We start from the raw sequence: 22,749 nt of genomic DNA, 5'->3' as shown, positions 1-22,749 counted from the left end.
CTTGTCTACATCATGTCATTGTTCTTATTGCATTACTCTGTTTCTCCATGAACTTAATACACTAGATGCATGCTGGATAGCGGTCGATGTGTGGAGTAATAGTAGTAGATGCAGGCAGGAGTCGGTCTACTAATCTTGGACGTGATGCCTATATAATGATCATTGCGTGGATATCGTCATGATTATTTGAAGTTCTATAAATTGCCCAACAGTAATTTGTTTACCCACCATTTGCTATTTTTCTCGAGAGAAGCCACTAGTGAAATCTACGACCCCCAGGTCTCTTCTTTATTATATTTGCCTTCGCGGTCTATTTTTATTTGCCTATATTTTCAGATCTATTAATCCAAAAAACCGAAAATACCTTGCTGCAATTTTTATTTATTTTATCTCGCGTTCCCGCAAGATCCATTTATCCAATCTACTACAATTTTACTTATCTTTTTACCCGTGAGGGATTGACAACCCCTCTCTTACGTCAGGTTGCAAGTATTTGTTCTTTGTGTGCAGGAGCTGTTTACGTGGTGTTGCTTGGTTCTCCTACTAGTTCGATAACCTTGGTCTCATCAATGAGGGAAATACCTACTGTTGTTGTGCTACATCATCCCTTCCTCTTTGGGGAAATACCGACGTAGTTCAAGCAAACACCAAAAGGAATTTCTAGCACCGTTGCCAGGGAGACATCATCAATATCTACCAGGTTCCTAATCAAAAATCTCATCTCCTTGTAATTTACATTATTTGCCATTTGCCTCTCGTTTTCCTCTCCCCCACTTCACAAAAGTTTGCCGTTTTATTCGCCCTCTTTTTCATTCACCGTTTTCACGTCAGATCTATCTTTTTGCTTGCAATCATGAGTGATTTCGGTATGGCAGAAATAGATGATGGCCCAACTCCTAAAATTGGACGATCTGGCAATTTGGACGCTAAAACTTTTATTTTGGGGCAAGGGAATTGATACGTCTCCAACGTATCTATAATTTTTGATTGCTCCATGCTATGTTACCTACTGTTTTGGGCAATATTGGGCTTTATTATCCACTTTTATATTATTTTTGAGACTAACCTATTAACCGGAGGCCCAACCCAGATTTGCTATTTTTTTTGCCTATTTCAGTGTTTTGAAGAAAAGGAATATCAAACGGAGTCGAAACGGAACGAAATCAACTAGAGAAGTTATTTTTGGAAGGAAAGCTACCGGACGGACTTGGACCCCACGTCAGGAGCCAAGGGAGGTGCTCACGAGGGTGGGGGGCGCCCCCCTGCCTCGTGGGGACCCCGACGCTCCATCGACGTACTTCCTGCACCCATATATACTCACGTACCCTAAAACTTCCAGAACAGAGATTAGATCGGGAGTTCCGCCGCCAGAAGCCTCCGTAGCCACCAAAAACCAATCTAGACCCGTTCCGGCACCCTGCCGGAGGGGGAATCCTTCTTCGGTGGCCATCTTCATCATCCCGGTGCTCTCCATGACGAGGAGGGAGTAGTTCTCCCTCGGGGCTGAGGGTATGTACCAATAGCTATGTGTTTGATCTCTCTCTCTCTCTCTCTCTCTCGTGTTCTTGAGGTGATATGATCTTGATGTATCGCGAGCTTTGCTATTATATTTGGACCCTATGATGTTTCTTCCCCCCTCTACTCTCTTGTAATGTATTGAGTTTCCCCTTTGAAGTTATCTTATCGGATTGAGTCTTTAAAGATTTGAGAACACTTGATGTATGTCTTGCCGTGCGTATCTGTGGTGACAATTGGATATCACGTGATTCACTTGATGTATGTTTTGGTGATCAACTTGCGGGTTCCGCCCATGAACCTATGCATAGGGGTTTGCACACGTTTTCGTCGTGATTCTCTGGTAGAAACTTTGGGGCACTCTTTGAGGTTCTATGTGTTGGTTGAATAGATGAATCTGAGATCGTGTGATGCATATCGTATAATCATACCCACAGATACTTGAGGTGACATTGGAGTATCTAGGTGACATTAGGGTTTTGGTTGATTTGTGTCTTAAGGTGTTATTCTAGTACGAACTCTAGGGCTGTTTGTGACACTTATAAGAATAGCCCAACGGATTGATTGGAAAGAATAACTTTGAGGTGGTTTCGTACCCTACCATAATCTCTTCGTTTGTTCTCCGCTTGAACGTGATCTAGGAGACTTGAACCCTACTCCAAGAAGTTTTCGAGGAGGTCACGAGGGTGGAGGGCGCGCCCCCCCTGGGCGCGCCCCCCTGCCTCATGGGCCCCTCGGAGCTCCACCGACGTGCTCCTTCCTCCTATATATACCTACGTACCCCCATTAGACCAGGGGGAGCCAAAAACCTAATTCCACCTCCGCAACTTCCTGTATCCACGAGATCCCATCTTGGGGCCTGTTCCGGAGCTCCGCCAGAGAGGGCATCCATCACGGAGGGCTTCTACATCAACACCATAGCCCTTCCGATGAAGTGTGAGTAGTTTACTTCAGACCTTCGGGTCCATAGCTAGTAGCTAGATGGCTTCTTCTCTCTTTTTGGATCTCAATACAATGTTCTCCCCGTCTCTCGTGGAGATCTATTCGATGTAATCTTCTTTTTGCGGTGTGTTTGTTGAGACCGATGAATTGTGGGTTTATGATCCAACTTATCTAGGAATAATATTTGAATCTTCTCTGAATTTCTCTCTCTCTCTCTCTCTCGTGTTCTTGAGGTGATATGATCTTGATGTATCGCGAGCTTTGCTATTATATTTGGACCCTATGATGTTTCTTCCCCCCTCTACTCTCTTGTAATGTATTGAGTTTCCCCTTTGAAGTTATCTTATCGGATTGAGTCTTTAAAGATTTGAGAACACTTGATGTATGTCTTGCCGTGCGTATCTGTGGTGACAATTGGATATCACGTGATTCACTTGATGTATGTTTTGGTGATCAACTTGCGGGTTCCGCCCATGAACCTATGCATAGGGGTTTGCACACGTTTTCGTCGTGATTCTCTGGTAGAAACTTTGGGGCACTCTTTGAGGTTCTATGTGTTGGTTGAATAGATGAATCTGAGATCGTGTGATGCATATCGTATAATCATACCCACAGATACTTGAGGTGACATTGGAGTATCTAGGTGACATTAGGGTTTTGGTTGATTTGTGTCTTAAGGTGTTATTCTAGTACGAACTCTAGGGCTGTTTGTGACACTTATAAGAATAGCCCAACGGATTGATTGGAAAGAATAACTTTGAGGTGGTTTCGTACCCTACCATAATCTCTTCGTTTGTTCTCCGCTATTAGTGACTTTGGAGTGACTCTTTGTTGCATGTTGAGGGATAGTTATGTGATCGAATTATGTTATCATTGTTGAGGGAACTTGCACTAGCGAAAGTATGAACCCTAGGCCTTGTTTCAACACATTGCAATACCGTTTACGCTCACTTTTATCATTAGTTACCTTGCTGTTTTTATATTTTCAGATTACAAAAACCTATATCTACTATCCATATACCACTTGTATCACTATCTCTTCGCCGAACTAGTGCACCTATACAATTTACCATTGTATTGGGTGTGTTGGGGACACAAGAGACTCTTTGTTATTTGGGTGCAGGGTTGCTTGAGAGAAACCATCTTCATCCTACGCCTCCTACGGATTGATAAACCTTAGGTCATCCACTTGAGGGAAATTTGCTACTGTCCTACAAACCTCTGCACTTGGAGGCCCAACAACGTCTACAAGAAGAAGGTTGTGTAGTTGACATCAAGCTCTTTTCTGGCGCCGTTGTCGGGGAGGTGAGTGCTTGAAGGTATATCTTTAGATCTTGCAATCGAGTCTTTTAGTTTCTTGTTTTATCACTAGTTTAGTCTTTAAAAGAAAACTATAAAAAAATGGATTTGAGTTTGTCTCATACGCTTCATCTTTTTAATATCTTTCGTGAGTATGATGGAAAGGAAAATTGTGCCAAAGTGTTAGAAGAAGAATGCATTAAAATGTTTGGCACTAAATCTTTGAATGATGAGCATGATTGCAATGTTGTTAGTACGAATTCTTTGAATATCCATGATACTAATGATGATTGCACTAGTTATGATGAAAATATCTCCTATAAACATGTCAATTTTTGTGGAGTGCATTGGGTTTGTAAGTACACACCAAATAGGGAAGATAGATATTGCAAGAGGCATAAGTACTTAGAAACTAAATTGTTGCAAGAAGAGCTAGATGAATGTGCTGAAAATTTAATTTTTCTTAGCCCTACTTGTGAACTTTGCAATGAACGTGATCATTTTAGTACCCAATGCAAATTGTTTCATGATCGTAGCGTGTCCAAAAATTGTGATGACTTGATTTCCCTTGCACATCATAATGAACTTAGTTTGCTCTTGGGTTATGAAGAAATTAAACGTATAACTAAGGATATTCCAAAATTTGCCCTTGATAAAGTTCTTCATTTTGATCTAGAGAAAATTTATATGTATTGTGCGGTGAATTGCATTGAAAATCCTTATATTGCCAACTACATAAAGAAAAGAAAACAAATAGAAGATGAAGAGAATACTAATGAAAGGGAAGAGACTTCCCAATATCCTCCTATTATTTCTTATGATGAATCAGGTAACGAGGAGGAGCCTCCTATTCAACCAATCTCATTAATAAGGAGCTCCATAAAGAGGATTGAACCCACACATGATGTGGTGAAGAAGAAGAAAAGAAAAAGGAAGAGAGGTAAAAAGACATCTATACCAAATAATGCTGCTCCTATTACTGTTGTGCCTCATGAAAATATAATTGTGGAAGATAATTATACTTCTTATGATCTTGAAAATCTTTTTGGCACTTGCTTGGAAGAATATGATAATTGCTATACTATTGGTGCTATCCATACTATTAATGATGAGAGTGATTATGCTTATGATATGAAAAGGCCCAAGCTTGGGGATGCTATGTTTGATAAAGATGATGTTTTTGAGAATATATTTTATGCAATTAATGTTTGTCCCAAGCTTGGGGATGCTATGATTAATGAAGATGATATTTTTAGTCTCCCAAGTTTTGATATGCAAGTTTATAATGATGATAGCATGCCTCCTACTTATGATGATTATTGTGATGATACTTATGCTATAAAAAGTAGTGATTATATTTATAAAACTTGTCATGATTATGATTACCCCTTCTCTGAACATTACTCTTTTAATGTGGAAACAATTTATAGTATTCGAGTTTCCTATGATACTCCCACTATTTCGAATGAGAAGAATTTTGCCTATGTGGAGAGTAGTAAATTTTCTATGCTTATAGATCATGAAAAGAATGCTTTAGGTGATGGTTATATTGTTGAATTCATTCATGATGCTACTGAAAATTATTATGAGGGAGGAACATATGCTTGTAGGAATTGCAATAATATCAAGTTTCCTCTCTATGTGCTAAAAGTTTTGAAGTTTTACTTGCATTCCTTCCTACGCAAGTTGATTCTTGTTCCCATAAGTTGTTTGCTCACAAAATCCCTATGCATAGGAAGTATGTTAGACTTAAATGTGCTAGTCATATTCTTAATTATGCTCTCTTTATATTTCAATTCTTATTTTTTATGTGAGCATCATTGAAATCATCATGCCTAGCTAGGGCGTTAAACGATAGCGCTTGTTGGGAGGCAACCCAACTTTATTTTTGTTTCTTGATTTTTTCTCCTGTTTAGTAATAAATAATTCATCTAGCCTCTGTTTAGATGTGGTTTTATGTCTTTAATTAGTGTTCGTGCCAAGTAGAACCTTTGGGAGGACTTGGGGAAAGTCTTGTTGATCATGCTGTAAAAAACAGAAACTTTAGCGCTCACGAGAATTGCTGCCATTTTTTGTTGGAGAGTGATATTTAGTTAATTCTTTTTGAAGATGATTAATAGATAAATTCCTCAGGTCAAGCAATTTATATTAGAATTTTTGGGTTTCCATAAGTTTGCGTTAGTTACAGATTACTACAGACTGTTCTGTTTTTGACAGATTCTGTTTTTCGTGTGTTGTTTGCTTATTTTGATGAATCAATGGCTAGCAAAAAAGTTTATAAACCATAGAGAAGTTGGAATACAGTAGGTTTAACACCAATATAAATAAAGAATGAGTTCATTACAGTACCTTGAAGTAGTGTTTTATTTTCTTTCGCTAACGGAGCTTACGAGTTTTCTGTTAAGTTTTGTGTTGTGAAGTTTTCAAGTTTTGGGTAAAGATTCGATGGACTATGGAACAAGGAGTGGTAAGAGCCTAAGCTTGGGGATGCCCAAGGCACCCCAAGGTAATATTCAAGGAAAACCAAGAGCCTAAGCTTGGGGATACCCCGGAAGGCATCCCCTCTTTCGTCTTCATTCATCGGTAACTTTACTTAGAGCTATATTTTTATTCGCCACATGATATGTGTTTTGCTTGGAGTGTCAATTTAGTTTGTTAGGATTTTCTTGCTGTTATTTAGAACAATGTTTTGCATCTTTTATTTCAATAAAAGTGGCATTGATAGCCTTTACTATGCCTATGTTACAAGTATACATGTTGCTGTTTGAAAACAGAAAGTTTACCGTTGTTGCAATAATTCCCTAGAAAAGTCAGAATTTGATAAAATGTTGAAACCTTTTTCATAAGCTCTGATAAATTTACTACAGTGGGAATTTTCTTTATTAATTTTTGGAGCTAGGGAAGTATGGATGTTGCTGCATTCTTTACAGACTGTCCTGTTTAGGAAGATTGCTGTTATGTTTGCATTGTTTGCATATGTTTGCTTCTTTAATGATTCTATTTGAGGATAGGACTATTAAATATGCAGAGGCATTTAGTATGAAATGTTGAATAATAATCTTAGTGATTTGCTACAGTAGAGTATGATAAGGTTTTTGCAATGGTTTTACTAACTTATCTCATGAGTCCTTGTTGAGTTTTGTGTGGATGAAGCTTTTTGAGATTTAGGGGACCGTGATATGAGAGGAATTAGGGAGACACAGAAGCTCAAGCTTGGGGATGCCCAAGGCACCCCAAGATAATATCTCAAGAAGTCTCAAGCGTCTAAGCTTGGGGATGCCCCGGTTGGCATCCCACCTTTCTTCTTCAACAACTATCGGTTAGTTTTGGTTGATCCTAAGTTTTTGCTTCTTCACATGATGTTTGGTATTCTTAGATGCCATTTTATTTTGCTTTGCTTGCTGTTTGAATAAAATACCAAGATCTGAAATTATTAAATGCTAGAGAGTCTTCACATAGTTGCATAATTATTCAACTACTCATTGATCTTCACTTATATCTTTCGGAGTAGTTTGTCGATGCTCTAGTGCTTCACTTATATCTTTTAGAGCATGGTGGTAGTTTTATTTTGAAGAAATAGATGAACTCTCATACTTCACTTAGATTATTTTGAGAGTCTTAAATAGCATGGTAATTTGCTTAAAATCCTAATATGCTAGGTATACAAGAATAGTAAAAACTTTCTTATGAGTGTGTTGAATACTAAGAGGAGTTTGATGCTTGATGATTGTTTTGAGATATGGAGGTAATAATATCAAAGTTGTGCTAGTTGAGTAGTTGTGAAATTAAGAAATGCTTGTGTTGAAGTTCGCAAGTCCCGTAGCATGCACGTATGGTAAACGTTATGTAACAAATTTGAAACATGAGGTGTTATTTGATTGTCCTCCTTATGAGTGGCGGTCAGGGACGAGCGATGGTCTTTTCCTACCAATCTATCCCCCTAGGAGCATGCGCGTAGTACCGAGGTTTTTTATGACTTGTAGATTTTTGCAATAAGTATGTGAGTTCTTTATGACTAATGTTAAGTCCATGGATTATACGTACTCTCACCCTTCCATCCTTGCTAGCCTCTTCGGTACCGTGCATTGCCCTTTCTCACATTTAGAGTTGGTGCAAACTTCGCCGGTGCATCCAAACCCCGTGATATGATACGCTCTTTCACACATAAACCTCCTTATATCTTCCTCAAAACAGCCACCATACCTACCTATTATGGCATTTCCATAGCCATTCCGAGATATATTGCCATGCAACTTTCCACCATTCCGTTTATTATGACACGCACCATCATTGTCATATTGGTTTGCATGATCATGTAGTTGACATCGTATTTGTGGCAAAGCCACCGTCCATAATTTTTCATACATGTCACACTTGATTCATCGCAATCCCGGTACACCACCGGAGGCATTCATATAGAGTCATCTTTGTTCTAGTATCGAGTTGTAATCATTGAGTTGTAAATAAATAGAAGTGTGATGATCATCATTATTAGAGCATTATCCCAAGTGAGGAATAAAAAAAAGAGAAAGGCCATAAAAAAGAGAAGGCCCCAAAAAAAGATAAAGGCCATAAAAAAGAGAAGGCCCAAAAAAATGAGAGAAAAAGAGAGAAGGGACAATGCTACTATCCTTTGCCACACTTGTGCTTCAAAGTAGCACCATGATCTTTATGATAGAGAGTCTCTTGTTTTGTCACTTTCATATACTAGTGGGAATTTTTCATTATAGAACTTGGCTTGTATATTCCAACAATGGGCCTCCTCAAGTGCCCTAGGTCTTCGTGAGCAAGCAAGTTGGATGCACACCCACTTAGTTTCTTTTGTTGAGCTTTCATACATTTATAGCTCTAGTGCATCCGTTGCATGGCAATCCCTACTCCTTGCATTAACATCAATCGGTGGGAATCTCCATAGCCCATTGATTAGCCTCGTTGATGTGAGACTTTCTCCTTTTTGTCTTCTCCACATAACCCCCCTCATTATATTCTATTCCACCCATAGTGCTATATCCATGGCTCGCGCTCATGTATTGCGTGAAAGTTTATGAGTTTGAGATTACTAAAGTATGAAACAATTGCTTGGCTTGTCATCGGGGTTGTGCATGATGAGAGCATTCTTGTGTGAAGAAAATGAAACATGAATAAACTATATGATTTTGTAGGGATGAACTTTCTTTGGCCATGTTATTTTGAGAAGACATAATTGCTTAGTTAGTATGCTTGAAATATTATCATTTTTATGTCAATATGAACTTTTGTCTTGAATCTTTCGGATCTGAATATTCATACCACAATTAAGAAGAATTACATTGAAATTATGCCAAGTAGCACTCTGCATCAAAAAATTGGTTTTTATCATTTACCTACTCGAGGACGAGCATGAATTAAGCTTGGGGATGCTTGATACGTCTCCAACGTATCTATAATTTTTGATTGCTCCATGCTATGTTATCTACTGTTTTGGGCAATATTGGACTTTATTATCCACTTTTATATTATTTTTGGGACTAACCTATTAACCGGAGGCCCAGCCCAGATTTGCTGTTTTTTTGCCTATGTCAGTGTTTCGAAGAAAAGGAATATCAAACGGAGTCGAAACGGAACGGAATCAACTGGAGAAGTTATTTTTGGAAGGAAAGCTACCGGATGGACTTGGACCCCATGTCAGGAGCCAAGGGAGGTGCTCACGAGGGTGGGGGCGCGACCCCTGCCTCGTGGGGCCCCCGAAGCTCCACCGACGTACTTCCTGCACCCATATATACTCACATACCCTAAAACTTCCAGAACGGAGATTAGATCGGGAGTTCCGCCGCCAGAAGCCTCCGTAGCCACCAAAAACCAATCTAGACCCGTTCCGGCACCCTGCCGGAGGGGGAATCCTTCTTCGGTGGCCATCTTCATCATCCCGGTGCTCTCCATGACGAGGAGGGAGTAGTTCTCCCTCGGGGCTGAGGGTATGTACCAATAGCTATGTGTTTGATCTCTCTCTCTCTCTCTCTCGTGTTCTTGAGGTGATATGATCTTGATGTATCGCGAGCTTTGCTATTATATTTGGACCCTATGATGTTTCTTCCCCCCTCTACTCTCTTGTAATGTATTGAGTTTCCCCTTTGAAGTTATCTTATCGGATTGAGTCTTTAAAGATTTGAGAACACTTGATGTATGTCTTGCCGTGCGTATCTGTGGTGACAATTGGATATCACGTGATTCACTTGATGTATGTTTTGGTGATCAACTTGCGGGTTCCGCCCATGAACCTATGCATAGGGGTTTGCACACGTTTTCGTCGTGATTCTCTGGTAGAAACTTTGGGGCACTCTTTGAGGTTCTATGTGTTGGTTGAATAGATGAATCTGAGATCGTGTGATGCATATCGTATAATCATACCCACAGATACTTGAGGTGACATTGGAGTATCTAGGTGACATTAGGGTTTTGGTTGATTTGTGTCTTAAGGTGTTATTCTAGTACGAACTCTAGGGCTGTTTGTGACACTTATAAGAATAGCCCAACGGATTGATTGGAAAGAATAACTTTGAGGTGGTTTCGTACCCTACCATAATCTCTTCGTTTGTTCTCCGCTAGTAGTGACTTTGAAGTGACTCTTTGTTGCATGTTGAGGGATAGTTATGTGATCGAATTATGTTATCATTGTTGAGGGAACTTGCACTAGCGAAAGTATGAACCCTAGGCCTTGTTTCAACACATTGCAATACCGTTTACGCTAACTTTTATCATTAGTTACCTTGCTGTTTTTATATTTTCAGATTACAAAAACCTATATCTACTATCCATATATCACTTGTATCACCATCTCTTCGCCGAACTAGTGCACCTATACAATTTACCATTGTATTGGGTGTGTTGGGGACACAAGAGACTCTTTGTTATTTGGTTGCAGGGTTGCTTGAGAAAGACCATCTTCATCCTACGCCTCCTACGGATTTATAAACCTTAGGTCATCCACTTGAGGGAAATTTGCTACTGTCCTACAAACCTCTGCACTTGGAGGCCCAACAACATCTACAAGAAGAAGGTTGTGTAGTAGACATCAGGAATGTTATAGGAAAAGAACGTATCCAAGAATTTTTCAATTGTGTTGGAAATTTGAGTCTTGATATGATGCTCCTATTCTTAAGAGGACTAAATCTTATGCGGAAGCTATTTCATCACTAATTCTGAAACTTGAAAATAAATTTATCCGTACCCATCCTACCTTGCAAATATTGTTTTTTGAGCTACCCATTATAAACAATCCTAAAACTAAAAAGTTAGCCACCCTTGTTCTTATGAATGAATTTGAATACATAATACGGGAAGCTAGAGAAAATTTTGATTTCTATGGTATGATCGTGAAAAACCGGAGATAGATGAAATTCTTTATAATAGTGATTATGTGCTAAGACTTTTGCTTGGGGATAATCAAATCTTTGATGAGAATCTTAAAAAGGAACCCCCTATTTTAGATATAATCCAACAAGTTTTCAATGATGTTAATCAACACTATTCTTGGATTGTTGCCGGAAATCAAAAATGTTATGATGACAAGCAACTTGATAGTGCTAAGGTCTGTATGGATAAGATGTTCTATGCTGTCTTTACAAAACCCCTTGACAAGGACACCTCTAAGGAAAATAGAAACAAAGATGCCAACACTTAGATATTTTGCATTATGCCTAGTTAGGGGCATAAAACAATAGTGCTTGTTGGGAGGCAATCCAATGAATAAAATGTATTTGTCTTTTTCTTTCTATTCTTGAGTGTTTGCAAAATTATGCTACTGTTATAATTGTGTTTTTTGTGTTTTAATTAATGTTTGTGCCAAGTAAAGCCTTTGGGATCATGTTGGGTGATAGTTGATTTGATCTTGCTGAAAAACAGAAACTTTTGCGCCTAGAAAGATAATTTTAGTTTTTAATAGAAGCATGATAAAATATTGATTGTTTTTGCAGAATATTAGTATAAAAATTGCTTACGTTGTCCTAATTTTTCAGAATATTTGGAGTTGCAGAAGTATTGGAAATCTCCATATAGCTACAGACTGTTATGTTTTTGGCAGATTGTGTTTTCTTTGCGTTGTGTGCTTGTTTTGATGATTCTATGGTTTTCTTTGAAGAGTTTTTGCCATAGAAAAGTTGGAATACAGTAGCTATAATGCAAAAATAAAATATGAATGGGTTTTCAACAATACTTATAGTAGTGATTTGCTTTCTTATACTAACGGATCTCACGAAGGTTTTGTTAAGTTTTGTGTGATTGAAGTTTTCAAGTTTTGGGTGACTTTACGATGGATGAAGGAATAAGGATTAGCAAAAGGATAAGCTTGGGGATGCTCATGGCACCCCAAGATAATATTCAAGAAGTATCAAGCAACTAAGCTTGGGGATGCCCCGAGTGGCATCCCCTCTTTCTTCTAACAACCATCGGCATTTTACTTGAAACTATATTTTTATTCGTCACATATTATGAGTTTTGCTTGGAGCATCTTGTATGATATGAGTCTTTGCTTTTTTCTTTGTGTTTTTAGTCATGAATCCTTGCTGGAAACACCTATTTGAGAGAGCCAAAATTATGCCATGACTTGTAAGAATTGCTCTCTATGCTTCACTTAAATCTTTTTGAGCTATGGAATTGCTCTAGTGCTTCATTTATATCTTTTTGAGCACGGTGTGCTTTAGTACTTTTGGAGAAATGCTCTCATGCTTCACTTAGATTTATTTGAGAGTTAGTAATTTTTTTAGAAATTCTGTCTTGCTTCAGTTAAATTATTTTCAGAGAAAAAATTTTTTATGCTTATGTTCTTCACTTAAATTTGTTTGAGCTATCAAAAGCAACATATGAAACTAGTACCAAAGCGATAGATGTCCAAGGAGGATATAATAAAAAAACTTTCATGAAGATCATTGGACGAAATAAATATGATACCTTGTAATAGTTTTGAGATATGTTGATATAATATGTGAGTTATTATGCTTTAGTAAGAATATTGGTGTTAAGGTTTGTGATTCCCTATGCAAGCACGAAAGTCAATAGTTATGCAATTAAATTACATCCTACTTGTGGTGCAATATTCGGTATTAGTTATGCTTAATGCTCGCTGATATGTCTCCGTCATATCTACTTTTCCAAACACTTTTGCCCTTGTTTTGGACTCTAACTTGCACGATTTGAATGGAACTATCCCGGACTGACGCCGTTTTCACCAGAATTGCCATGGTGTTATTTTTGTGCAGAAATAAAACTTCTCGAAATGACCTGAAAATCAACGGAGAATTATTTTGGAATATATAATAAATATTGGAAGGAAGCTCCACGTCAGGGGGTGTCCCACCTGTCCACGAGGGTGGGGGGCGCGCCCCCTGCCTCATGGGCCCCCTGACGCTCCACCGACCTCAACCCTGACTCCATATATTCACTTTCGGGGAGAAAAAAACAGAGGAGAAGGATTCATCACGTTTTACGATAAAGAGCCGCCGCCAAGCCCTAAACTCTCCCGGGAGGGCTGATCTGGAGTCCGTTCGGGGCTCCGGAGAGGGGAATCCGTCGCCATCGTCATCATCAACCTTCCTCCATCACCAATTTCATGATGCTCATCGCCATGCGTGAGTAATTCCATCGTAGGCTTGCTGGACGGTGATGGGTTGGATGAGATTTATCATGTAACCGAGTTAGTTTTGTTAGGGTTTGATCCCTAGTATCCACTATGTTCTGAGGTTGATGTTGCTATGACTTTGCTATGCTTAATGCTTGTCACTAGGGCCCGAGTGTCATGATTTCAGATCTGAACCTATTATGTTTTCATCAATATATGAGAGTTCTTGATCCTATCTTGCAAGTCTATAGTCACCTATTATGTGTTATGATCCGTTAACCCCGAAGTGACAATAATCGGGATACTTACCGGTGATGACCGTAGTTTGAGGAGTTCATGTATTCACTATGTGTTAATGCTTTAGTCTGGTACTCTATTAAAAGGAGGCCTTAATATCCCTTAGTTTCCAATAGGACCCCGCTGCCACGGGAGGGTAGGACAAAAGATGGCATGCAAGTTCTTCTCCATAAGCACGTATGACTATATTCGGAATACATGCCTACATTACATTGATGAACTGGAGCTAGTTCTGTGTCACCCTATGTTATGTCTGTTACATGATGAACCGCATCCAACATAATTCTCCATCACCGATCCATTGCCTACGAGCTTTCCATATATTGCTCTTTGCTTATTTACTTTTCCGTTGCTATTGCTATCATCACTACAAAACCCCAAAATATTACTTTTGCTACCGTTGCTTTTGCTATCTTTACCACTACTATCATATTACTTTGCTACTAAATACCTTGCTGCAGATATTAAGTTTCCAGGTGTGGTTGAATTGACAACTCAACTGCTAATACTTGAGAATATTCTTTGGCTCCCCTTGTGTCGAATCAATAAATTTGGGTTGAATACTCTACCCTCGAAAACGGTTGCGATCCCCTATACTTGTGGGTTATCAAGACTATTTTCTGGCGCGGCTGCCAGGGAGTATAGCTCTATCCTTTGAGTCACTTGGGATTTGTATCTGCTTATCATTATGAAGAACTTGAAAGACGAGAAAACAAAGATTTATCCCTCAACTACGAGGGGAGGTAAGGAACTGCCATCTAGCTCTGCACTTGATTCACCTTCTATTTTGAGTAAGCTTGCGAGACCTAAACCTGCTTCTGCTATTAATTCTGATATGTCGCATGTTATTGATGATGCCACTTCTGCTATGCATGATACTTATGATGAAACTACTTCTATGCTTGATACTACTATGCCACTTGGTGAATTTCTTGATGAGCAACTTGCTAGGGCTAGAGAGAATGAAATTATTGAAACTGATAATATTGAAGAAAGTGATGATGAAGACTCTCCCCCTAGATATGAATTGCCTGTTGTTCCTGAGGGTTATGTTATGGATGAAGAAACTGCTAGAGACTTTCTTGCTTTCAATGGTAGGAGTGATCTTAAGAAATTATTAGCTAAGCTGAAACAAAAAACTCTGAATGCTAGAATGAAATATGATCCCGCTTATGCTACTTCACCTATCTTTGTTACTGATAAGGATTATGAATTCTTTGTCGACCCTGAGATAATTACTTTAGTTGAATCTGATCCTTTCTATGGCTATGAATCTGAAACTGTTGTGGCACATCTTACTAAATTAAATGATATAGCCACCCTGTTCACTAATGATGAGAAAACTCGCTACTATTATATCCTTAAATTATTTCCGTTCTCATTAAAGGGTGATGCTAAGATATGGTTTAATTCTCTTGATCCTGGTTGTGTGCGTAGTCCCCAAGATATGATTTATTACTTCTCTGCTAAATATTCCCCGCTCATAAGAAACAAGCTGCCTTAAGGGAGATATATAATTTTGTGCAAATTGAAGGAGAGAGTCTCCCGCAAGCTTGGGGGAGGCTTCTCCAATTACTTAATGCTTTGCCTGATCATCCTCTTAAGAAAAATGAAATACTTGATATCTTTTATAATGGACTAACCGATGCTTTCAGAGATTACCTGGATAGTTGTGCTGGTTGTGTTTTCACGGAAAGAACTGTTGATCAAGCTGAAATTTTATTGAATATATGTTGACTAATGAAAACAATTAAACACTTCCTGATCCAATTCCTGATCCAATTCCTGAACCAACTCCTAAGGCAACTCTGAAAAAGGGGTATTCTAGTTCTTAGTCCTGAAGATATGCAAGAAGCAAAGAAATCTATGAAGGAAAAGGTATTAAAGCTGAAGATGTTAAGAATTTACCTCCTATTGAAGAAATGCATGGTCTTAATTTACCGCCTGTTGAAGAAATACATGTTTTTAATCCATCACCTATTGAGGAAACACATGGTCTTGATAACCCGACACTGGTAGTAAAGGTGAATTCTCTCTATAGATATGACAAAGCTGAAATTCCTCTTACTAAGTTTGCTAGCCCATGCTTAGATGAGTTTGATAACTTTATGGTTAAACAAGAAAACTTCAATGCTTATTTTGGTAGAGAATTAAAACGTAATAATTATATGATTGAACACTTGAGTGGTTATATGGCTAATGTTAAAGGTGAACTAAAACTTATTAGTAAACATGCTTCTATGGTTACCACTCAAGTAGAACAAGTACTTAAAGCTTAGAATGATTTGCTCAATGAACTGAATAGTAAGAACAAAGATTGTGCTGTTAGAGTGGCTACTAGAACTGGTAAAATGACTCAGGAACCTTTGTATCCCGAAGGACACCCTTAGAGAATTGAGCAGGATTCTCAGAGAAATAATATTGATGCACCAAGTTCTTCTAAAAGGAAGAAAAAGAAAAATGATAGGACTTTGCATGCTTCTAGTGAACCTGTTGTAGACACACTTGAGAATCCCAATGACATTTCTATTTCTGATGCTGAAACACAATCTGGTAATGAACATGAACCTAGTAATAATGTTAATGATGATGTTCATGTTGATGCTCAACCTAGCAATGATAATGATGTAGAGATTGAACCTGCCGTTGATCTTGAAAACCCACAATCAAAGAATCAACGTTATGATAAGAGAGACTTTGTTGCTAGGAAGAACGGTAAAGAAAGAGAACCATGGGTTCAGAAACCCATGCCCTTTCCTTCTAAACCATCCAAGAAAAAGGATGATGAGGATTTTGAGCGCTTTGCTGAAATGATTAGACCTATCTTTTTGCGTATGCGTTTAACTGATATGCTCAAAATGAATCCTTATGCTAAGTATATGAAAGATATTGTGACAAATAAAAGAAAGATACTGGAAGCTGAATTTTCCACCAGGCTTGCTAATTATACTTTTAAGGGTGGAATACCAAAGAAACTTGGAGATCCAGGAGTACCAACTATACCATGCTCCATTAAAAGAAACTATGTTAAAACTGCTTTATGTGATCTTGGAGCCGGTGTTAGTTTTATGCCTCTCTCTTTATATCGTAGACTTGATTTGAATAAGTTGACACCTACTGAAATATCCTTGCAAATGGCTGATAAATCAACTGCTATACCTGTCGGTATTTGTGAGGATGTGCCTGTTGTGGTTGCAAACGTTACTATTTTAACGGACTTTGTTATTCTTGATATTCCTGAGGACGATAGTATGTCTATTATTCTTGGAAGACCCTTCTTGAATACTGCGGGGGCTGTTATTGATTGCACCAAAGGCAATGTCACTTTTCATGTTAATGGTAATAGGCATACGGTACACTTTCCGAGGAAACAACCTCAAGTCCACAATATCAATTCTATTGGAAAAATTCCATTGATTATTTTTGGAGGTTTTGAATTTCCTCTACTTACTGTCAAGAAGAAATATGATATTCTTATTATTGGGGATGTGCATATCCCCGTTGAGGTAACCTAGTGTTATTCGAAAATTCCTCGGTTCCATGTTATTCGGAATGAGTTTGTTAACAAGACTTGATCGACCATTGTTAGTGGATTCCTTTTGATGAGCATGAGATGGATGAATTTGGGAAACACAACTCTCTGTACCCTCTTTTTACTTTCTGTTATTTATATTAAATAAAGCAAAAATAGTAATTTCTATCTGTTGTCTGAATTATCCATGCAATAAAAAATACCCCGAAAATAAAAGTTCTCCAAATGCCCTGAAATTTAAATATGATTTTTTCTATAATATTTGAGAATATCTGGCAGTAAAAACACAGCAGGGGGAGCAAGCACCTGGCCACGAGGGTGGAGGGCGCGCCCCCTACCTTGTGGGCCCACGGTGGGTCCCCTCCACTTATTCCAGCTACCACACACTCCTTCTTCCTCCCACAAACACCACCAACCAGCTCAAACCCGAGTCCAAGCTCATTTTGCTGCCATTTTCGATCTCCTTGCTCAAAGCACCTCTCACAAAATTGCTTTGGGGGATTGTTCCTTGGTATGTGACTCCTCCAATGGTCCAATTAGTTTTTGTTCTAGTGCTTTATTCATTGCATATTTTTTCTGCTTAGGTGACCCTGTTCTTGAGCTTGCATGTAAATTTATACGGTCAAAAATAGTTTTGATGCATGATATTGCCTCTAGGCACTTGTAGGAGTAGTTGCTATCAATATTGTTGAGTTTGTTTCACTTTTATTTTGAAGTTAATAAAATTTCAGAAATTCTTCAGAGGAAGAAATATGCTTAGGAAAATATACCAAGGTGGTTCTTCAAGGAAGCAAGGACCCAGGCTCGCAATGTGCGATGCCGACGAAGAACCACCGAGGGAAGCTCAAGTGCGGGCTTGTGAATGGCCTTCAGAGGACTTTATGGATCGAGCAAGAATCAAGGAAGAATTTTACGCATATTTGTGCAATGCTGATCTTGAGAGCTTTGAGGAAGACAAATGCCGCCAGTACCACTATCTCACTGATTCCTTTGTGAGGAGGTTTGGATTTTCATCATCACGCAATTCTCAAACTGTCCCGTTTGGTCTCTATGAAAATTCTTATACTATGGACTTAGAGGATTTTAACACTGCTTGCAAACTTCCACAATGGGGTAGTCCTAATGAACCTCGCAAATATGACTTTAGAGATTTTCTTGCTAGTATAACCGTGGGGGAATCTAGAGACATAGCACAAGCTACCATAGGGAGCATCCATTTTCCTGCTATACATTATTTTGCTCTCTTCATAGGTAGGTGCATAAATTGTAAGGATGAAGCATGTCACATGTGTGTCCCTGGCCTCAATGTTCTCAGGAATGCTGTATTAGAATATAGACATTATAATTTGGGAGCCATTGTTGCACGTAGGTGCCGGGGTTCCTGATCCACGGGCACCTGTGGGACCGGCGAACCGGGTCCCTTTTGGTTCGGTAAGGGGCGGAGGTGGCGCAAAGAGCAGATCGAGGCGGAGCAAGCGGGCGGTTGGTCGCGCGAGGGGTAAATCGAGGTGGAGCACACGAACGATTTACCCAGGTTCGGGCCGCAAGGATGCGTAAAACCCTACTCCTGCTTTGTGGATTGGTATTGATCTCTCGCCCGCGAGCGAGGGCGAGCGTGAGTGTGGAAATGCTAAACCTCGCGAGGGCTCTCGAGGTGGCCGACCCCCTCTACGTTGCACACGGGCCTCCTTTTATACTCAAGGGGTTACCGACATAGAGCAACGGGGGCCAAGGGCAAAAGTGGAAAGGGTGCCGTGGGTAGGCACAGCTAGGTGCTGTAGTAGGCACAGCTAGCTGCTACAGTGTTATCATACCTAACCCTGACGGTAGGGGACAAGGGCATTAAATGCCCGTCTGTGTCGCCTAGACAGCACCGAAAGGGACCGCTAGGGACGCCTCCGTCTTGCCATGGTGGTTGTCTTGTCAGCGCCTTCGTGCCACCGCACGCCCCTAGCTGCACAGCCTCCTGCCACGTGCGCTCGGGAGGGGCCCCGGAGCGACACGTGGGTGGATGTGCTGGAGCACGGGCGTGGAGTGGGGGCTTGCCGCGGCAAGCGCCTTGCCTCGGCTGTCGACTTGTCGCTTCCGGGAGCTTGTCGCTCACCGGGCCTTGTCGGGGCGCGTAGCGCGCCGCGGCAAGTTCCTTGGAATGCCTCGGACGGCCTTCCCGGCAAGCGCCTCTTGTCGGGGTCTTGGGACGCTTCTGATGGCCTTCCCGACAAGCTCCTCTTGCCGGGGTCTTGCTTTTTTCCCGGCAAGCTCCTCTTGCCGGGGTCTTGTCTTGGGTACTTTGTTCTTGAATGGTCTTCAGAGGGACCACAAGGAATCTTGGCGGTGACCTGGCAGGCCTTGCCGCGGGACGCTGCAACTGCCCGTGCACAAGTTCGGGGGTATAAGGGTACCCCTACTCTAGTACACCGACAGGAGCCCCCGGGCCTGGGCCAGACACGGTGCCGAGCGCTGTTGGGCCAGGCCCAAAACAGTGCACGGGCACGCGCGGCCTAGGTCGCGCCGCATATCTCTCCGCTTCCATCGCGCACGCTCGTAACGACGCGCGTCGAACGCGGCGTCGTGGGTGACGCGGGCGGCGTGCGCGCGTGGGGCTAAGCCCCGCGAGCATGCGTCAAGCCATGATGAAGGGGAACGGCCCACGCCCTCTCCTCCAAACGGAGGTAGGCGTGGGGGCGTGGCGCATTTACTGGACGGGGCCGGTGCGCGATTTCCGAAGCGCCCACTCCCCGAGATCACGGGGTAGGGTGAGGCCGCCCCATCCGTCGCCTCAGTTCTGCATCTCCGCCACGCGACTCCCATGCATTTGGGATTGCGGATGGCGGGAGCGGGAACCTGGGCCGTGGCGAGCAGAGGGGACGGGTCGGCCCGCCTCCCTGTTCTTCCTGTGCCTTGATTCGCTGAGCGGGGCGGCTGGGCTCCCACTTCGCTCCTTTATAAGGAGCGGGAAGGGAGCACCGAAGCCCGCACTCTCCCGTCTCCTCCTTTCTTCAGCTTCTGCTCCCCTTTCTCTCATTCACCATGGAGAAAGGGAATCTTGGGCCTTCATCGGTGGCGGCGAGGGTCGCCGCCAGACAGCGCTCCCTCCCCTTTTCCTCACTCGTGGTGGCAGAACCAGCCGTAAGGGGAAGAGGGAGGGGGCGAGGTCGTGGACGAGGTCGAGGACGAGGTCGAGGCGCTCGGGGAAGAGGCGGACGGGGCGACGCGCCAGCTTCGCCCCCGCCGGCGGCTCCTCCTTCCGCGGCGGTCCATATAGGGGACAACCCTTGCGAGTTCTTCGTCAAGCTGCGCCGGGCGCCTCGTCGTCGCCTCCGGCTTCCGGCTCCGTTCGTGGGCGCGATGGAGTCGGACCCGCCCGAGACTCTGAGATTACACATGAGGGGCTGTGGGATCAGCGGCACGCGAGTCCGCGTGGCGTTCCCAGCCCCTGGTGTGATGTATCTCGATCGAGGGTGGAAGACGTTCGCCCGCATCCACAGCTTGACAGGAGGACTCACCCTCCTTTTTAAGCTGGTGGAGGGCGATCTCCTTTCCGTCAAGGTCTTCGGGTGCTTCGGCACCCGGGCGAAGTGCTGCGTGGACAGCTCCTCCGACAGCGAAGGCTCCTCCTCGAGCGAGAGTGACGAGGAGGAGAGCGGTAGTGATGGTGAGGGTGGCGGGCGGCAGGACGGCGGCTCCGACTAGGTGTCGGGCGCCGTCTCGTGCGGCACCGGCGACCCCATCATCCGCGGCGCCGTCTTCTTGAACTCCCCGGGGGCGTCTCCTTGGGCGGCTGGCGTAGGGAGGTCGTGGAAGGGGAAGAGGGCTGGCGACAAGGCCGTCAGGTCGGAGTACGAGGGCGTGGTGCCCTCGACAGCGTGCTGACGTCCTGCCGCCCCTCCTTCGCACCCTTCTCCCGGCGTCGCCATCTCCGTCCGGCCCCCGGATGTTCTCTTGGTGTCTTCTGGCACCTGTAGCTCGCCTTGGCGCCCCTTTCCCCTTTTCGCCTGCTTGTTCTACCTCCTGAAAAGAGGGACAGGAAAAGGATTACGGGCACCTTATCTTTTTAATTGTAAGCCTTCGGGCCTTTAGCTGTATCTTGTAATCCTCTCTTTCATGTTTTTCATCCTCTATGGGCTGTACCTGTATGGGATGTTTTTTTAATGAAAAGGGGATGTTTGCCGGGTTATTTGCCTCGCGGGTCGAACCCACGCGAAGGAGCAAATCCTTGGTATCTCTCGGACAAGCATTCCATTCCTCGACAACAAGCCCTGCCGCCTTCCCACGCCGCTCGACCTTTCTCACGCCTTTGACGGAGGTGGGAACGAGGTGGGCGCGGCCTCCTCGTTTCATCCCTTCTGCTGCCGCGACTACGACCGAACTTGGCCCCGGGAACGCGCTCCAGGGCCTAGAGTCGGGGGAGCACAGCAGTTTCCGGGAAGAAACGGGGTTTCGCATTCCCCAGTCCATAAGAGGATGCATGAAGAGGGATGAAAACTTATCTGATATCGCAACCCCCGGCAACTCTGGCTTGCCGGGGGTGACATCTTGGCGTTCGCAGCCCCCGGCGTTCTTGCCGGGGCCCAGGTGCCGGTGCGCCCTTCTTCTCCTTTTCGTCTCCAGGTGGCCTGGCCAGGACGTGCGAGCCCTGCGAACGAAGGAAAAGCAAAGGGACGGACTCTCGACCTCTAAGCTAGGGGTTAGCCGCTGTTAGGGACTATCGACCCTAACCAAGGACGAGACTCAGACTCAATCTAGCATGCATGCTATAGCCCCCGGGGTATGCAGCGCTTCATTTTCTGGTGCCAGGGTCTGCGCCTGGCTCTGTACAGAGGTTTACATGCAACAGCGGCAAGACTCGCACAGAGAGGTGGTTGCCGGACGGGGTCCGACAACCGCGCCTTACGAACGAAACTTGCGAAGAGGCTCGATGTCCCAGGAGTTGTTCACTGGCGTGCCATCTTCGGTCTCCAGGCGGACAGCGCCAGGCCTGGTGACTCATTTCACCCGGTAAGGGCCTTCCCACATCGGCGTCGACTTGTTTGCATCTTGGCCGACTGAACGCGCCAAAGAACAAGGTCGCCTTCCTCGAAGCTTCTGGCACGGGCTGGGAGCGATGGCTCGCACAGCGGCCTGAAGACGATCTTCCTCAAGGAGCAGCGCGTCATCTTGCCGCAGCCGCTCTTGCTCAAGCTCATCATGAGCGAGCACTCGAGGTGACCTGTATACGAGTTCCGTGAGGATATCTGTTTCTGTGCCAGGGTCTGCGCCTGGCTCTGTACAAAGGATTACATGCAGCAGCGGCAAGACTTGCACAAAGAGGTGGTTGCCGGACGGGGTCTGACAACCGCGCCTTACGGGTAAAACTTGCGAAGATGCTCGATGTTCCAGGAGTTGCTCACTGGAATACCGTCTTCGGTCTCCAGGCGGACAGCGCCAGGCCTGGTGACTCGTCTCACCCGGTAAGGACCTTCCCACTTCGGTGTCAACTTGTTGGAATTCTTGGCGGACTGAGCGCGCCGAAGAACAAGGTCGCCTTCCTCGAGACTCCTGGCATTGACTCTGTGGCTGTGGTAGCGGCGCA

The sequence above is a fragment of the Triticum urartu genome, chromosome 5 (genome assembly GCF_003073215.2).
Source record: "Triticum urartu cultivar G1812 chromosome 5, Tu2.1, whole genome shotgun sequence".
Classification (NCBI taxonomy): domain Eukaryota; kingdom Viridiplantae; phylum Streptophyta; class Magnoliopsida; order Poales; family Poaceae; genus Triticum; species Triticum urartu.
The sequence above is the reverse complement of the archived record's forward strand: the minus strand, read 5'-3'. Positions refer to the sequence as shown.